Source organism: Equus asinus, chromosome 8 (genome assembly GCF_041296235.1).
Source record: "Equus asinus isolate D_3611 breed Donkey chromosome 8, EquAss-T2T_v2, whole genome shotgun sequence".
Taxonomy (NCBI): Eukaryota; Metazoa; Chordata; class Mammalia; order Perissodactyla; family Equidae; genus Equus; species Equus asinus.
In genome coordinates this window covers 32,254,265-32,273,117 of record NC_091797.1, presented here as the reverse complement: position 1 = coordinate 32,273,117, position 18,853 = coordinate 32,254,265, and the positions used below count along the sequence as shown (strand labels likewise).

The following is an 18,853-nucleotide window of genomic DNA, read 5'->3' as shown; positions in this document are numbered from 1 at the left end:
GAAATGAAAGTGGATGGTAATTCGTATCTCCAAGAAGATATGAAGAGTACTGGAAATGATAAATGTATAGGTCAATATAAAAGACTATTTTTTTCACTTCTCTTATCTCAAATACTTCAAAAGACATAAATTTTGTAAAGGAGTAATTTTAACCCGCATTACTGTTTGTCTTGGTTTCATGACCTATACGCAGGCTGTACATGACAATAACAGTGTAAAAGAGAGGAATGTATGTATGTTACAGCAAAGATTTTATTTTTTGCTGAATTTAAGTTAGTACTAACCTACAGTAGATTGTGATAACTTAGCATACATATTTTAGTGTATAGAGCAACCATTAATAAAATAATTGGAAAACAGTACAAAATCAAAAGAAAAAAATGGTACACTAGAACATACAAAATAATACAAAGCAAATGATAAGGGAAAGATGCTGAAAGAAAAAGTACATCAATTATATAGAAGACAAATAGATATAAATACATCCAATCAATAATAATATTAATTGTGAATGGATTAAGTACGTCAAACAAAAGAAAGATTGTTTCACTGGCTGAAACAACACAAGCAATTCCCAACTATATTATGAACATGAGAAACATCCTTTTGATTCCAATACACAAATTGTTTGCAGGTAAAAGAATGGAAACAAATACAGTCAATCTTCATTATTCATGGATTCCAGGTTTGTGAATTAATCTATTGCTAAAATTTACTTGTACTCCCCAAGTCAATATACTTATGGCACATTTGTGGTCATTCACAGACATGTACAGAATGGTGAAAAATTAGTCACCTGATTCAAATGTTCCCAGCTGATGTCAAGCAAGGTGATGCTCTGCCCTTTTGTTCCAGCTCATACTTTAAATGTGTCCTTTTTGTGGACTCTTGTCACATTTCTTGCATTTTTGTGCTTTGTTTTGGCGATTTCACATTTTACAATGCTTCCTAAATGTAGTGCTGAAGTGCTATCTGGTGCTCCTAAGTGTAAGAAGCCTGTGTTATATTTTACAGAGAAAACATGTACAGGTTTGACTGACAGTGCTGTTGTCTGTGAGTTCAATGTTAATGAATCAAGAACATATAGTAAAATTCATGTCTTTATTTATTATTATTTTTATTGAGGTAACATTGGTTTATAACATTATATAAATTTCAGGTGTACATCATTATACTTCAATTTCTGTGTAGACTACCTCATGTTCACCACCCAAAGACTAATTACCATCCATCACCATACACATGTGGCTTTTTACTCCTTTCACCCTCTCCCTTCCCCATTTCTGCTTTGGTAACCACCAATCTAGTCTCTGTATCTATGGGTTTGTTTGTTGATGTTGTTGTTTTCATCTTCCACTTTAGAGTGAAATCATATGGCATTTGATTTTCTCCATATGACTTATTTCGTGTAGCACAATAACCTCAAGTTCTTTCACATTGTCACAAATGGCAAGATTTCACCTTTTTAATGGCTGAGTAGTATTCCATCGTGTATATATACCACATCTTCTCTATCCACTCATTCATTGATGAGCACTTAGGTTGTTTCCAAGTCTTGGCTGTAGTGAATAAATCTGCAGTGAACCAATATCCTTTTCAATGTGTTTTCATGTTCTTTGGATAAATACCCAGAAGTGCAATAGCTGGATCATACGGTAGTTCTATTCATAATTTTCTAAGCAATCTCCCTACTGTTTTCCATAGTGTCTGCACTAGTTTACATTCCCAGCAGGAGTGTATGAGGGTTCTCTTTACTCCACATTCTTTCCAAGGCTTGTTATTTATTGTCTTTTTAATAATAGCCATTCTGATGGGTGTGAGATGATATCTCATTGTGGATTTGGTTTGCATTTCTCTAGTAATTAGTGATGTTGAATATATTTTCATTTGCCTTTTGGCCATCTGTATATCTTCTTTGGACAAATGTTCGTTCAGATCTTTTGTCCATTTTTCAATAGGGTTGTTCATTTTCTCATTGTTGAGTTGTATGACTTCTCCATATATTTTGCATATTAATCTCTTATAAGGTATATGATTTACAAATATCTTCTCCCAATTGTTAGGTTGTCTCTTTGTTTTGTTGATGTCTTCCTTTGCTGTGCAGAAGCTTTCTAGTTTGATGTAATCTCATTTGTTCATTTTTTCTTGTTTCCCTTGCCTGGTCAGACATAGTATTCAAAGAGATACTGCTAAGACTGATGTTGAAGAGCATACTGCCAATGTTTTCTTCTGGGAATTTTGTTTTCAGGTCTTACATTCAATTATTTAATACTTTTTGAGTTAATTTTTGTGTATTTTGTAAGATAATGGTCTACTTTCATTCTTTTGCACATTGCTATCTAGTTTTCTCAACACCATTTACTGAAGAGACTTGCCTTTCTCTGTTGTATGTTCTTGGCTCCTTTGTCAAAACTTAGCTGTCCATAGATGGGTGGGTTTATATCTGGCCTCTCAATTCTGTTACATTGATCTGTGTCTGTCTTTCTGCCAGTACCAGGCTGTTTTGATTACTATAGCTTTGTAGTACATTTTGAATTCAGGGAGTGTGATAGCTCCAGCTATGTTCTTTTTTCTCAGGATGGCTTTGGCTATTTGGGGTCTTTTGTTGTTCTGTATAAATAGAATTCTTTGCTCTATTTTGGTGAAAAATGTCATTGGGACTCTGATAAGCATTGAATTGAATATGTAGATTGCTTTAGGAAGTATGGACTTTTTAACTATGTTAATTATTCCAATCCATGAGCATGGAATATCTCTACATTTCTTTATGTCTTCTTGGATTTCTTTCAACACTGTCTTAAAGTTTTCAGTGTACAGGTCTTTCACTTCATTAGTTAAATTTATTCCTAGGTATTTTGTTCTTCTTTTGCAATTGTAAATGTGATTTTATTCTATATTTCTCTTTCTTCTATTTTGTTGACAGTGTATAAAAATGCAACTGGTTTTTGTATGTTGATTTTGTACCCTTCAGCTTTACTGTATTTATTATTTCTCATAGGTTTTTGGTGACTTCTTTAGGGTTTTCGATATATAAAATCATGTCATCTAAAAATAGTGACAGTTTTACTTCTTCCTTTCCACTTTGCATTCTTTGTATTTCTTTTTCTTACCTGATTGGTCTGGTTAGGACTTCCAATACTATGTTAAATAAGTGTAGTAAAAGTGGGCATCGGTCTTATTCTTGTTCTTACAGGGATAGCTTGCAGTTTTTCACCATTGAGTATGTTGGCTGTGGGTTTGTCAAATATAGCCTTATTATGTTGAGATACTTTCCTTCTATGTCCATTTTATTCATAGTTTTATCATAAGTGGATGCAGTATCTTGTTGAATTCCTTCTCTGCATCTGTAAGATGATCATGTAATTTTTATTTTTCATTTTGTTAGTGTGGTGTATCATGTTGATTGATATGAAGATGTTGAACTATTTCTGTATCCCTGGAATAAATCCCACTTGATCACCGTGTATGATACTTTTAATGTATTGTTGTATTTGATTTGCTAGTATTTTGTTGAGGGTTTTTGCATCTATGCTCATCAGTGATTTTGGCCTGTAATTTTATTTTTGGGGGGTTGTCCTTGTCTGGTTTTTGTATCAGGGTAATAGTGGCCTCATAGAATGAGTTAGGAAGCACCCCCTCTTCCTCGAATTTTTGGAAGTTTTTGAGAAGGGTAGATATTAAGTCTACTTTGAATGTTTGGTAGAATTCACTGGGGAATCCATCTGGTCCTGGACTTTTATGTTTTGGGAGGTTTCTGATTACGGTTTTGATCTCCTTACTAGTGATTCGCTTATTCAGATTCTCTATTTCTTCTTAATTCAGTATTGGAAGGTTGTATGATTCTAAGAATTTATCCATTTCTTCTAGATTATCCAATTTGTTGGTATGTAGATTTTTGTAGTATTCTCTTATAATCCTTTGTATTTTGAGGTGTCCATTGTAATTTCTCCGTTTTATTTGCCTGAGCCTTTTCTCTTTTTTTTCTTGGTGAGTCTAGCTATAGTTTGTCTATTTAGTTGATCTTTTCAAAGAAACAGCTCTTAATTTCATTGACTTTTTTTTCCTATTTTTTGTCTTTATTTCATCTATTTCCTCTCTAATTTTTACTATTCCCTTCCTTCTATTGATTTTTGGCTTTGTTCTTCTTTTTTCTAGTTCCTTATGTGTATTGTTAGATTGTTTATTTGAGATTTTTCTTTTTTTTTGAGGTAGGCTTATATTGCTCATACCTTTCCTTTTAGTACTACTGTTGGTATGTTGTATTTTCATTTCATTTGTCTCCAGGTGTTTTTTCATTTCTCCTTTGATTTCTTCATTGATCCAATAGTTGTTCAGTAGCATTTTGCTTAATCTCCACATTTTTGTGGTGTTTGCAGGTTTCTTCTTGTAGTTGATATCTAATTGCATACCATTGTGGTCAGAAGAGATGTTCAGTATTATTTCAGTCTTAGATTTATTGTGATTTGTTTTGTGTCCTAGTATGTGATCAATACTGGAGAAAATCCCATGTGCATTTGAAAAGAATGTATATTCTGTAGTTTTTGGATGGAATATTCTATATACATCTAAGCCCATCTGATCTGATGTGTCATTTTAGGTCAATATTACCTTACTGATATTCTGTTTGCATGATCTATCCATTGGTGAATGTGGAATGATAAAGTCCCCTACTATTATTGTGTTGCTGTCTATTTCTCTTTTCATATCTGTTGATTCATATATTTATGTGCTCCTATGTTGGGTACATAGATATTTGCAAGTGTTATATACTCTTGTTGGATTATTCCCTTTATCATTATGTAGTGCCTGTCTTGGTCTCTTATCACAGTTTTTGTTTCAAAGTCTATTTTGTCTGATATAAGGATTGCTACCCCAGCTTTATTTTCATTGCCACTTGCATGGAGTATCTTTTTCCATCTCTTCACTTTCAGTTTGTGTACTTAGGTCTGAAGTGTGTCTCTTGTATGCAACATATATATGGTTCTCTTTTTTAAATCCATTCAGCTACCCTATGTCTTTTGATTGGAGCATTTAGTCCATTTACATTTGAGGTAGCTATTGATAATCATGGACTTATTGCCATTTTGTTACTTCTTTCTGAGTGTTTTGTATTTCTTCTGTGTTCCTTTCTTCTTCCCTTGCTCTCCTCCCTTGTGATTTGATGGCTTTCTTTGGTATCGTGTTTGGGTTCCTTTCTCTTTATTTTCTCTGTATTTATTATAGGTTTTTGGTTTGTGGTTATCATGAGGCTCATAAGTAAAAACCTAGATAAATAGGTAAATACTAGTCTATATTAAGTTGGTAGTCTCTTAAGTTTGACCTCTTACTAAAAGCCCCACACTTTTACTCCCCTTCCCACATTTTATGTTTTCAATATCATATTTTACCTCTTTTGTCTGTGTCTCCCTTAACCTCTTTTCATGTAAATGGGTATTTTTAGTCCTTTTGTCTTTTGACCTTTATGGTAGCTTTATAAGGAGTTGATCCACTACCTTTACTGTATATTTTCCTTTACCAGTGATATTTTTTTCTTTGATAATTTTCTGATTCCTAATTGTGGTCTTTTCTTTTTCACTTAAATACATCTCTTTGAAATTTTGCAAGGCCAGTTTAGTGGTGTTAAACTCCTTTAGCTTTTGCTTGTTTGGAAAACTCTTTATCTCTCCTTCCATTCTAAATGATAACCTTGCCAGGTGGAATATTCTTAGTTGTAGGTTTTTTTCCTTTCAGCACTTTGAATGTATTATGTTACTCCCTCTAGCCTTAAAGTTTCAGCTGAGAAGTCAGCTGATAGCCTTATGAGGTTTTCTTTGTATGTAACTTGTTGCTTTTCTCTTGCAGCTTTTCAGATTCTCTCTTTATCTTTAATTCTTCTTAATTTATTATTGTGTTGCTGTCTATTTCTCTTTTCATATCTCTTGATTCATATATTTAATTCTTGACATTTTAATATAATGTAATTCTTGACAATTTTAATTATAATGTGTCTTGATGTGGGCCTCTTTCATTTTATCTTGTTCGATGCTCTCTGTAGTTCCTGTACTTGGATGTCTGTTTCCTTTCTCAGGTTAGGGAAGTTTTCAGCTATTATTTCTTGAAATATGTTATCTGCACCTCTGTGTCTCTCTTCTCCTTCTGGGACACCTATAATACGGATGTTAGTATGCTTGATGTTATCTCAGAAGTACCTTAGACAGTCCTCATTCTTTTTAATTCTTTTTTATTTTTTCTGTTCATCTTGCATGACTTCCTCTAGTCTTTCATTCAGATTGGTGATCCACTTTTCTGTGTCATCTACTCTGCTTTTGATTCCCTCTAGTGAATTTTTCATTTCCTTTATTGTACTCTTCAGTTCTGATTGCTTATTTTTTTAAATTTTCAATTCTTTGTTGATGTTCTCACTGTGTTCATCTATTCCTCTCCCAAGAGGAGTGAGCATCCTTATGACTATTAGTTTGTACTCTTTATCAGGTAGATTGTTTTCCTCTGTTTCACATAGTTCTTTTTCTGAGGTTTGTTTGGTTCCCTTATTTGGAACATATTCCCTTGTCTCCTCATTTTGCCTACTTCTCTGTGCTTATATCTATGTATTAGTTAGATCAGCAATGCCTCCCTATCTTGTAAATGTGGGCTTATGTAAGAGATGCTGTATAGGGCCCAGCAAAATGCTCCCCTCTTATCTTCTGTACAAAATGTCCCACAGTGTCCTATCTGTGGGCTACATGTGCCCTTCTGTTGTGATGGGGTTGCTCTTGGGTATAGTGATGGCTTTTTAGATAAAACACTAAAGATATGATCCATGAAAGAAATAATTGATAAGATAGATTTTATTGAAATTAAAAACTTCTGCTTTGCAGAAAAATAAATTTCAAGAGATTAAGAAGACAAGTCACAAACTGGGAGAAAGCATTTGTAAAAACCACATCTGATAAAAGATGTTATTCAAAATATACAAAGTATCTTAAAACTCAACAATAAGAAAACAAACAACCCAATTAAAAGATGGGCCAAAGACCTTAACAGACACCTCACAAAAGAAGATATACAAATGGCAAATAAGCATATGAAAAGATGCTACACATTATATGTCATCAGGGAAATGTAAGTTAAAGCAATAGCAATACAAGATACCGCTACAAACCTACTAGAATACTCAAAATCTGGAACAGCGACAAAACCAAATGCTTGTGAGGATATAGAGCAATAGGAACTCTCATTCATTGCTGGTGGGAATGCAAAATTGTATAACCACGTCGGAAGACAGTTTGGTGGGCTTAGAAAACAACATACTTTTACCATACAAACTAGCAATCACACTCCTTGGTATTTACCCAAAGGAGTTGACAACTTATGTCTGTGTGAAAACCTGCACACAGCTGCTTATAGCAGCTTTATTCATAATTGCTAAAACTTGGAAGCAACCATGGTGTCCTTCAACAGGTGGATGGATAAATAAACTATGATGCACCCCAACAATGGACTATTATTCAGAGATAAAAAGAAATGAGCTATAAAACCATGAAAAGATATAGAGAAACCTTAAAAACATATTACTAACTGAAAGAACCCAAACTGAGAAGACTGCATACTGTACAATTCCAACTAAATCACATTCTCAAAAGGCAAAACTACGGAGACAGTAAAAGAATCAGGAGTGGGGAGGGAGTAAGAAAGGATGAATAGGTAGGGCAGAGAGAATTTTTAGGGCAGTGAAATACTATGTATGACTTATAATAATGGGTATATGTCATTATATGTTTGTCAAAATCTATGGAATGCACAACAACAAAAGTGAATCTTAAGATAAACTATGGACTTTGGGTGATTATAATGTGTCAATGTACATTCATCCTTGGTAAAAAATGTACCATTCTGGCGAGTGATGTTGATAATAGGGAATGCTATGCATATGAGGGTCAGGGCATGTATGGGAAATCTGTGTATCTTTCTCCTAATTTTGTTGTAAACAAAAACTGCCCTAAAGGAGAAAATATTAAAAACAAAATTTTGTAAAAATCTAGTCAGAATTTCCTTTCTTCATAGCATGTGTTGTGGCATTGAAAGTTCATAATCTAAGTATATTTAACAAATATATTGTTGAGAAGGATGCAGAAATATTTATCATTATAGACAGAATAATGACCCCCTAAATTGTCCATATACTAATTCCAGGATCCTGTGAATATGTTACTTTACATAGTGAAGAGAGATTTTACAAATATTATTACATTAAGAATCTTGAAATTGAGAGTTTATCCTCAAGTATCTGAGTGGATCCAATGTGATCACAAGAGTCCTTATAAGTGAAATAGGGAGGTGGAAGAGTTGTCAGAGAAGATGTGATGACAAAAGAAGGCAACATGTGAAAATAAGGAAGTTTAAGAATTATTTAAGTTTCAATTTGAGAGATAAGCTTTCATGAACATATTTAGATAACTAGGAACACCCGAGGAATGTGAAGGACTACAATGGAATGCTAAAACCTAAGGGAAAAATTGAAAAGTTTAAAAATAACAGCAGTAAATAAGAGGTAAAATGGGTAATGAAACTCACTGTCTCTCTCTTCTGAGGAATTTTTTTCTGACAAACAGGTACAACTAAGATTGAATTCACTCAATACTGGAAAGCAGATAGCTACTCAGTTTGATGTTGCAGGGGCCCAAAGTAACGTTGTCTTACAAACTGCTTGTGGGAGATTTCAGCCATGACAGAATGCTAAGGAGAACGAGATCACCTTGATCCATGAAGTTGCTAATAATAATGGTTTCTTGAGAATGTCAATGAAAAAGAAGCATTTCCAAAAAGTAATGCTCAGTAAAGAGGACTTTACTATCACTTTAGAGGAAGGCTTTTAGAATTTTTGGAAAAATTAAAATGACCACAACAAGGGGAATGCCAACCTTGAAAATGTCATAGATAACCAAAATCTAAGCTTCATGAAAATTCTATAAATAGCAATAACTTTGGGCATTATACGTTAATACTTCTCATCTCAACATGCTACTAGTGGCTCTCTGGTAATCACTGGGGCTCAGAAAAGATAAATGTAGAGAAAAATTGTGAGTAGTAAGCAAAGTGAAAGTAATGAAAGAAGAATGAAGGAGATAGGAAGGAGAAATGGAAAGATAAATCTTAGAAGAAAAGACAGAATAATCTCTGGACATACGTGGCAACAGGGCTACTATAAAATCATTATATTCTGTAGGCACAGGTAAAAAAGAGGAAATTTAAAAAAATGTATGTAATATCAATGGAGGACAAAGAAGAAATAAAAACATCCTGAAAACTCCCCACAAAAAAGACAAGCACTGGAATAAGTCTAAAGGAAAAAACAGTGACTCACTCACCTGCCGTCTCTGTGCTGATCACTGAAAAACAAAAGAAAAAAGATATTGTATTTATCTAAATATTAGAATAATTAAGAAAATTTGTATTTGTATTCTAGAGGGGTTAGTAGGCTACTTCCCAATTTTTGAGTCTCATAGACTGCCTAAGATATTGGATTTCTGCCTCATATCCTCAGCATATATATGATCATTATCCTGAACGACTACATGATCCATATGGACAGATATTCATCACTCTGTTACCACTGACATTTACTATATATTGTATTATTTTTCACTTCTTCCCTGAAATAAATTTCCACATTGCTGCTATCTTCACATGATTTGCTGGTGCAACCTGTAGGAAAAGTACATATTACTGTCAAATTGATTTCAGCCTTGTATATTTGACATTTATCTTCCAATAGAGTGGAATATTAATTTTCCACAATTGGGAAGAAATTTTATGTGATGCAGTGTTTTGATCTGGGCTTTCTTGTATTCATGCCTTCTGCCATAAATGCAATGACAATGACCTGTTCTATTTAGAGGCTCCAGCTTCATCCTGAAATGGAATATCCAGGTGAGGACAACCAGGTGTGGAACCAAAGAAACAAACACAGATAAACACAAAGAGCATCTGACCAAGGCATCTTTTAATCAAATTGCTGAAAACTAAAGAGAAAATGTTAAAAGAAGCCATGGAGGGGGCACTTTACATACAAAGGAACTAAGACAAGAATATCTTCAAATGTTTTATCAGAAAATATGGAAGCCAGAAGAAATTAAATTGCATCTTTAAATGTACTGTGAGAAAAAAATTCAAGTTAAAATTCTAAATCCATTACAAATATAATTTAAAAACAAGATGAAATAAAGACTAAAAAAAAGGCTGAAATCTTGTCACCAGAAGATATGCTTAACAGTAGATGCTAAAGGAAATTGTTCAGGGTGAAGGAAAATTACACTAGATGGAAAACTGAATCTTCACAAAAAAATAAATAACATAACAAGTTATATGTAAGTAAATATAAAAGGCTATTTCTCATTATTCAAGATCCTAAAAAGAAAAATATTTGTTTAAATAAAATAAACACAAAGTATTGTGGGATCTATGTAATATACATACAAATAAAATGTTTGAAAACAATAGCTCAGCAAACAGGAGGGAGAACTGGAATTTACTGCTCTAAAATTCTTACAGTATATGTGAAGTGGAATAATATTGTTTGAAGGTAGACAGTGAGAAGTTAAAAATACATAGGGTAAACCTTAAAGCAACTACTAAAAAAATAAATAACTAATAATTCAATAGTAAAGATAAAATTAAATAATAAAAAACAATCCAAAACAAGGCAGAAATATTGGTGCAATGTACCATGAACTAATGGGACAAAGAGTTAACAAATTATTAGGTTATTAATGCAAACCAATTATATTAATGACTATATTAATTATAACTTGTGTAAACGCAACAATGAAAAGGCAGAATTTGTCATACTTCACATAGAAGCAAGTCCCAACTCAATGCTTTATACAAGAAATTTATATAAATAAAAAGAAATAAGAATGTGAAAATATATTATGTAGTATGTGTTATACCTTCTCATATTTTAATATGGTTATATTTTATGGATATTAACACAGCTATATTTATATCTGACCAAGTAAACTTCAGAACACGAACTATATTAATATCAGACAAAATAGACTTTAAGTAAAAAACTTAGAAGAGACAAAGAAAGACATTTTATATTGGTAAAATAGTCCTTTCCCCAAGAAGCTATAACAATTATAAAGATATATGCACCCAACATCAGAGCTCCTAAATTTATGAAACAAACATTGATAGAATTGATAAGAGAAATATATATCTCTAAAATAAAAGTAAGAGATTTCAATAATCCAGTTTCAATAATGGATAGACCAACCAGACTGATGATCAATAAGTCTTCTAAGACTCAAACAGCGTCACTGAGCAATTGGGTCTAACATACATATACAGAAAACTCTACCTAACAACAGCGGAATATACATCTTTCTCAAGTTTACATGAACATTCTCCTGGATAGATCATATGTTGGGCCACAAAAAAAGTCAATAAATTGTAAAAGTTTAACATCATACACAGTACCTTTTCCAATCACAATGGAATTAAACTAGAAATCAATAGCAGAAAAAACACTAGAAATCCCACAAATGTGTAGAAATTAAACAACACACTCTTAAACAACCAAGTGGTCAAAGAAGAAATCAAAAGCAAAGTTCGAAAATATCTGAGAGAAATGAAAAAAAAACACAACACAACATACTAAAACTTACAAGATGCAGAGAAAGTATGCTAAGCCAAAAATTTCTCTCTCTCAATGCTTATGTTAAAAATGAAAAGATCTAAACCTAATTTTACACCTAAAAGAACTAGAATAATAAGAAGAAACTAAGCCCAAAGCTAGTAGAAAGAAGGAAAAAATAAAGATTAGAGCAGAGGGGGGTTGGCCTGGTGGCGCAGCGGTTAAGTTCGCTTGTTCCAGTTCTTGGCGGCCCAGGATTCACTGGTTCGGATCCCAGGTGTGGACATGGCCCCGCTTGGCACACCATGCTGTGGTAGGCATCCCACATACAAAGTAGAGGAAGCTGGGCACGATGTTAGCTCAGGGCCAGTCTTCCCCAGCAAAAAGAGTACTGGCAGTAGTTAGCTCAGGGCTAATCTTCCTAAAAAAAAAAAAAGATTAGAGCAGAGATAAATGAAATAGAGAATAGAAGAGGAAGATAAAAAAAAATCAACAAAACCAAGAGTTGTTTCTTAAAATATTGACAAAACTTTAGCTATATTGACTAAAAGAAAGAGAAGACTCAGATAATTAAACCAGAAATGAAAGAGAAGACATTACAACTGATTTTACAGAAGTAAAAAGGATTATAAGAGAGTACTTTGAACAATTGTACTCTAACAAATTGGATAATCTAGATGAAACGAGCAAGTTTTTAGAAACACATAACTTACCAAGACTGAATCATGAAGAAATAGAATATGTGAACAGACCCATAGTAATAAGGTGATTGAATCAGTAATTAAACTCAACGGAGAAAAGCCCAGGACCAGATGACCTCACTGGTAAATTGTATCAAACATTTAAGAGTTAACACCAATCATCTTCAATCTCTTTCAAAATATTTAAGAGAAGGAAACACTCCTAAATCTATTTTATGAGGCCAACATTATTCTGATACCAAAGGTAGACAGGACACTACAAGAAAAAACCTACAGATCAATATCCCTGAGGAATATTGATGCAAAAACCCTCAACAGAAGATTAGAAAACAGAATTAGACAGCACATTAAAAGTATTATACACCATGACCAAATGAGATTTAATCCTAGAATGCAAGGAAGTTTCAACATACAAAATCAATCAGTGAAATACACCATATTAACAGGATAAAGGGAAAAAAACACACATGACCATCTCAATTGATATAGGTAAAGCGTTTGACAAAATCCAGCACTGTTTTGTGATAAAAACACTCAACAAACAGAAATAGAAGGAAACTATCTCAATATAAAAGGCCATATATGAATTCACAGCTACATCACACTCCATTGTGAAAGACTGAAAGCTTTTCCTCTAAGATCAGGGATCAGACAAGGATGCTTGCTTTTGCTATATATTTTAACAAAGTAGAGAAAGTCCTAGTCAGAGATTTCAGACAAGAAAAAGAAATAAAAGGCATTCAAACTGGAAAGGAAAAAGTAACTGTTAGAAATATTAGAAAATAAAAATGAGGGTCCAGCCTGGTGGTGCGGCGGTTAAGTTTGCACATTCCGCTTATCGGTGGCCCAGAGTTCGCCGGTTCGGATCCCGGGTGCGGACATGGCACCGCTTAGCAAAAAGCCATGCTGTGGTAGGCATCCCACATATAAAGGAGAGGAAGATGAGCATGGATGTTAGCTCAGGGCCAGCCTTCCTCAGCAAAAAAGAGGAGGATTGCCAGTAGTTAGCTCAGGGCTAATCTTCCTCGGAAAAAAAAAAAAAAAAGAAAAAAAAATGAATTGAGCCAAGTAGGATGCAAAATCAACATGCAAAGATCAGCTGCATTTCAAAATACTAACAATGAAATTTTCAAATATGAAATTAAGGAAACAATTCCAGAGTGACATCATCAAGATGGTAGACTAGAAGGTCTCAGCATTTATCCTCCCACAAAAAAAAGATCTAACTATGCATGGATTAAAAAAAAATGGCAGAGCTCTGGAGTCTAGTTAAGAAGGTGTAACAACCCAGTGGAGCAAAAACAAATAAAAATCTCAGGAAAATTGCATAGAAGAGGGTAGGAAGATGAGTTTTATTGTATTTGTGTCATTCTACCCTCTCCCTCAAGGCTGGCAAGTTCAGTGCCAAGAGGAATCCTTTTGGATGCCAGTTGCCTCACAAGGGAGAAGGAGAGCAGGAGGACTCCAGCATCCTTCACCACCATGGATCCAGCAGCCCTTACCTACATTAAAACCCGAGGGCAACACAGTGTGGGGCTGAACTAGCTGGCGGCAACCTATCTCACAGGGGGAAGGGAGAGCAGTGAGTGAATGCCTGGCTTCCACAGCTGTGAGGGGTACTGTATAAAAATGGCTCAAACATTTGACAACTGGTTCAAACTCACTCAACATGCATACAAACAAACTATAATGAGATACATTTTATTACCATTCCACGTTGAAAGAAGACATTTTCTTGTTGTATCTCTGGGTAATCAGATATTCTTATCATTCTTGGTGGGGATTTAAATTAGTACAACCCTAATGAAGGAAATTTTACAATATCTAACCAAATTACCTATAAATTTAGCTTTTAATCCAGCAATATCCCTTCTGTGAATTTGCTGCCTCCAACAATACAAAAATACTTTTGTACAAAGTTAGTCACTGTAATATTTTTTTAATAATAAAATACTGGAACAACCTGAATCCCCATACATTAGAGAGTGGGTCAATAAAGTATGGGATATCCACACAACGGAGACCTCTGCAGCCATAAAAAGAATGAAGAAGATACCTGAACTGAGATGGAGAGATTTCCACTCTATATGGTTACATGAAAAGAAGCACAACTGTGAAAGAATGTCTATAGTATGTTACTTTTTGTTCAAAAAAGAAGGCAAAATAAATAAATGTACACAAATCTGCTCATTTTTGCAAAAGGAAACATGGGTGGGATAAACCAGAAATGAATAAAACACATGCCTATGAGGATGGGTGAGAACAGAGTGGGAAGAAGAGTGGTGTGTAGAAAGAATCATTTGAAGGGTATGAACTTCCTCATACTATAACTTTTTGTACAATTCTATCTTTTTGGAAAGATGTTACCGTTTCATATATTTAAGAGCAAATCAACAAACATGGGAAAAAGAACCTTAAAACACAAACAGCAACAATTCCAATTAACTATATTTTAAATGAATAATATAAGCACACTGAAGGGAAATATAAATAATCCAAGTAACTTCTAAATACAGTTATTTTTTTGACTATATACATTCAGGTTTAAGATGAAAAGAACTATAAACTCTAGTGAGTGGGTTTGCTTTTTGTAGTGGTATGGGTAAGCAACTCTGAAACTATTTTGTTTTACAGCATTGAACAATAAGTAAACATATTCTGGGTAAAAAATCAAGTCATTTCATGAACGTGTTTTCATATTTTGAGTAAATGCCTGGTAGTGATGTTGGTGGATTATAGAATAGGTATATGTTCAATTTTTTAAAGAAACTTGCAGATATTTTCAAAAGTGGTTGTATCATTTTCCACTCTCATCAACAATTTATAGGAGTTCTAGTTGGTTCACAGTCTCTCAATATTTGGTGTTTTCACTCTTTTAATTTCATTTTCTAGTGGGTGTGTAGGGGTGTCTTATTGTGGCTTTAATTTTCATAATGCTAAGCACTTTTTCAAGTGTTTATTGGCCTTGTGTTTATATAGCATATATTTTGTTAAGTTTATTCCTTGACATTTCATGTTTTTCATGTCATATTAAATTGTATTGCATTTAATTTCAGTTTTAGATAATTTGTTGGTAGAAAATAAAAATGCCTTTGGTTTTGTATAAGGTTAATCTATCTAACGTTGCTTCTAAAGGCCTATGAAGACTGTCTTTCCAAATAACATCACATTCACAGGTACCAGGGGTCAGGACTTTAACAAATATTTTGGGGGGACATAATTCAACTCATAACAGAAATTCACATGCCAAAAAAATGAAACTTGACTCCACGCCTTTATAAAAATCTAATTCAGAATAGATCATAGATCTGAAAATAAAATGTTAAACTTTTAGAAAAAAATTACAGGAGAAAATCTTCATGTTCCTTGTTTATGCAAGTAGTTCTTAAATATATAAGCAGAAGCATGAACCATAAAAGCAAAAAATGATAAATTTGACTTCATCAAAATGAAAACTTTTCTCAGCAAAATATTCTGTTAAGAGAAAGAAAAAACAAGCTTCAGTCTGGAAGAAAATATTTACATTGTATATCTGACAAGGGACTTGTATCTAGAATATATAAAAAATTCTTAAAACTCAACAACAAGAAAGTGAACATACCTTTCAAAATGGACAAATCCTGGGAATAGACCCATACATAATACGGTCGACTGATTTTTGACAAAGATACAAATGCAATTCAATGAAGAAAGGATAGACTTTTCAACGAATGGTGTTGGAATAACTGGACATCCACATGCAAAGAAATGAATCTAGACATAGACCTTACACCTTTCATGAGTATCTCAAAATTGATCGTGGGCCAAAGAATAATGTTTAAAAACACAGGGGAAAGCTCTTTGATATTGGTGGTGGCAGTGAATTTTTGGATATGACACCAAAAGTACAAGCGACAAAAGCAAAAATCAACAAATGGAACTATATCATTCTAAAATGCTTGTGCACAGCAAAGGAAAACAAATCAACAAAAGGAAAAGGCAACCTACAGAATGGTAGAAAACATTTGCAAATCATATCGCAGATAAAGGGTAATATCCAAACTATATAAAGTATCATACAACTTGATAATACCATAAAAACCAAACAATCCAATTAAAAAATGGGCAGAGAAACTGAATGGACAATTTCCAAAGAACATATTCAAATGGCCAATAGGTATATGAAAAGGTATTCAACATCACTAATCATTAGGGAAATGCAAATCAAAACCACAATGAGATATCATCTCACACCTGTTAGAATGGCTATCATCAAGAAGACAAGAGATAGCAAGTGTTGGCAAGGATGTGGAGAAAAGGAAACTCTTGTGCACTGTTGGTGGGAATGTAAATTGATTCAGCCACTATGGAAAAAGAGTCTGAAGTTTCCTCAAAAAATTAAAAGTAGAACTACCGTATGTTCCAGTAATCCCGCTTCTGGGTATATATCCAAAGGAAATGAAAATAGGATATTGAAGAGATATCTTCACTCCCATATTTATTGCAACAGTATTCACAATAACCAAGATATGGAAACAACCTAAGTGTCCATCAACAGATGAATGGATAAAGAGGTGGCATATGTCTTTATATACACAATTGAATATTATTCAGCTATGAGAAAAAAGGAAATCCTACCATTTCCGGCGACATGGATGGACCTTGAGGGCGTTATGCTAAGTGAGATAAATTAGGCAGAGAAAGACAACTACTGTATGACATCACTTATATATGGAATCTAAAAAAGCCAAACTCATAGAAACAGAGATAGAGTGGTGGTTACCAGTGGCTGGAGGGTGTGGGAATTAGGGAGACATTGGTCAAAGGGTACAAACTTACAGTTAGAAGATGAACAAATTTTGGAGATCTAATGCACAGCATGTGTTTATAGTCAGCAATACATTGTATACTTCAAAGTTGGTAAAGGACTAGATCGTAAAGGTTCTCACCACAAAAAAGAAATGATAATTAATGAGACATGATAGATGTGTTAGCTAACACTACAGTGGTAATCATAGTGCAACATATCAAATCATCATGCTGTTCAACTTAAACTTACACAATGTTAATTGTCAATTATATATCAATAAAAAATTTAGAAAGTTTTTGAGATTTAATTTTTTTTTAAATCTAGAAAAATACATAGGCAAAGCTTTTTGTGACCTTGTATTAGGCAAATATTTCTTAGAACACATAAAACGTGAATCATAAAATTTATAATTTGGACCTTAACAAAATTTAAACATGCTCTTCAAAAGACACAATCAAGAAGACAAAAGGGCAAAGTATTTATAAAATATCTGGCAAATATGCATGGGACATTATGGTCAACATTACAGGTACTAGAATCATTATAGAATGTCAGAACAATAGGGATATGAAATCGGCAGCAACAGTCTAATTGGTATGTGTCTTTTGTAAAAAAAGAAATAAAACTTTTATTTGGGCATTGATATGAAGGGAGAGAAGGGACAAGAATTCGGTTTTTAATTCTTACAGGATTCTTTTTACTTGCATTGTAAATATTGTTATCCTTTTCATATCCTATTTTAGACATGTTATTAAATAAGTACTTAAGAATGTAAGAAAGAAATTCCACTTCCCTTATTTCTTTATGAAGGATTGAATTTAGGGGAGAGGGTACAGGGAAGGAAAAGGACTTAGAATATTATCACCTGACAGAAAAAAATGTCCCTGTTGGACAGACAGTGATGGAAGGATAACAGAGATATGAAGGGATAATATAAAGAGGCTGGAGGGGATCCAGAACTAGTACTGTTAGAGCCAGAAGTTTTTTGAGGACCAGAGAGTAGGGTGAAAGCTCAGTATCCAAAATTGGAGAGGATTATGGCTCTTCTAGAGGAATCCTTAAGGTTTTCTAACTAGGGAAAGGGATAAATGAAAGATAGACAAATCATGAGGATCAAAGACGCTAAATTTAGGCCCCCTTTTCTAGATTCTTCATGGTCTTTATTGACCTTTCTCAGCTCCCCCTTTCCCCAACCTGCCCCAACACTCCCTTTCTAATTCCCCAGGAAACAAAATTTCTTTTTAACTCACCTGGCTTAACTATAAACAGAACAATGTCAATTGCACAGGATACAGTGAATATGTTTCTCCTCCTCTTGAGCCCCCTCTAAAATACGGAAGCCTATCACCTGGAAGCTTCAGTCAGACCACTCAGTCCTCTTCCTTCCTGCGCTGCAACCAACAGGGATATGAAAGTAGCACAAGGGCAGGCAGAAGCAGGGAAGGGGACTCTGGTCTGCCCTTTGCTCCCCTCCATTTATATGATGGTAATAAAGATGGCCTCATATGACCATAAAGCCAAGTTGATCTATATGCTCATATTAAGACACATACACACATTTAAAAACCCTCTGAAGAATGGCTGCCCATCTTTTTGCTTTTATTATTGTTATTTTCAAAAGAATAGCGTCGAGTAGACATTTAAGTGAAACATTCTCATAACAACTTCCAAGATTTACGTATTTACCTTGTTCAGAGTAAGGAATGCATATATGCTGACACTATAATTTTTTGCAATCTAGCCTTA

At 33.8% G+C, this 18,853-nt stretch overlaps 1 protein-coding gene across 17 annotated transcripts in view; it reads right to left on the bottom strand.

Moving 5' to 3' along the window:
* LOC139045858 (E3 ubiquitin-protein ligase TRIM38-like) overlaps window positions 1-18,523 on the bottom strand; it is a 128,979-nt gene extending 110,456 nt beyond the window's left edge. For 14 of the 17 annotated variants that reach the window (XM_070515180.1, XM_070515179.1, XM_070515181.1 and 11 more), the window contains exons 1-2: window positions 18,358-18,523; window positions 9,348-9,368 (exon numbers count right to left, since the gene is read on the bottom strand). The gene's annotated coding sequence lies outside the window, so the exon portion shown is untranslated. The remainder of the gene's footprint in view (window positions 1-9,347; window positions 9,369-18,357) is intronic. The other 3 variants (XM_070515182.1, XM_070515183.1, XM_070515190.1) reach the window with 2 other exon arrangements.
* Between the last annotated feature and the right edge of the window lie 330 nt (window positions 18,524-18,853).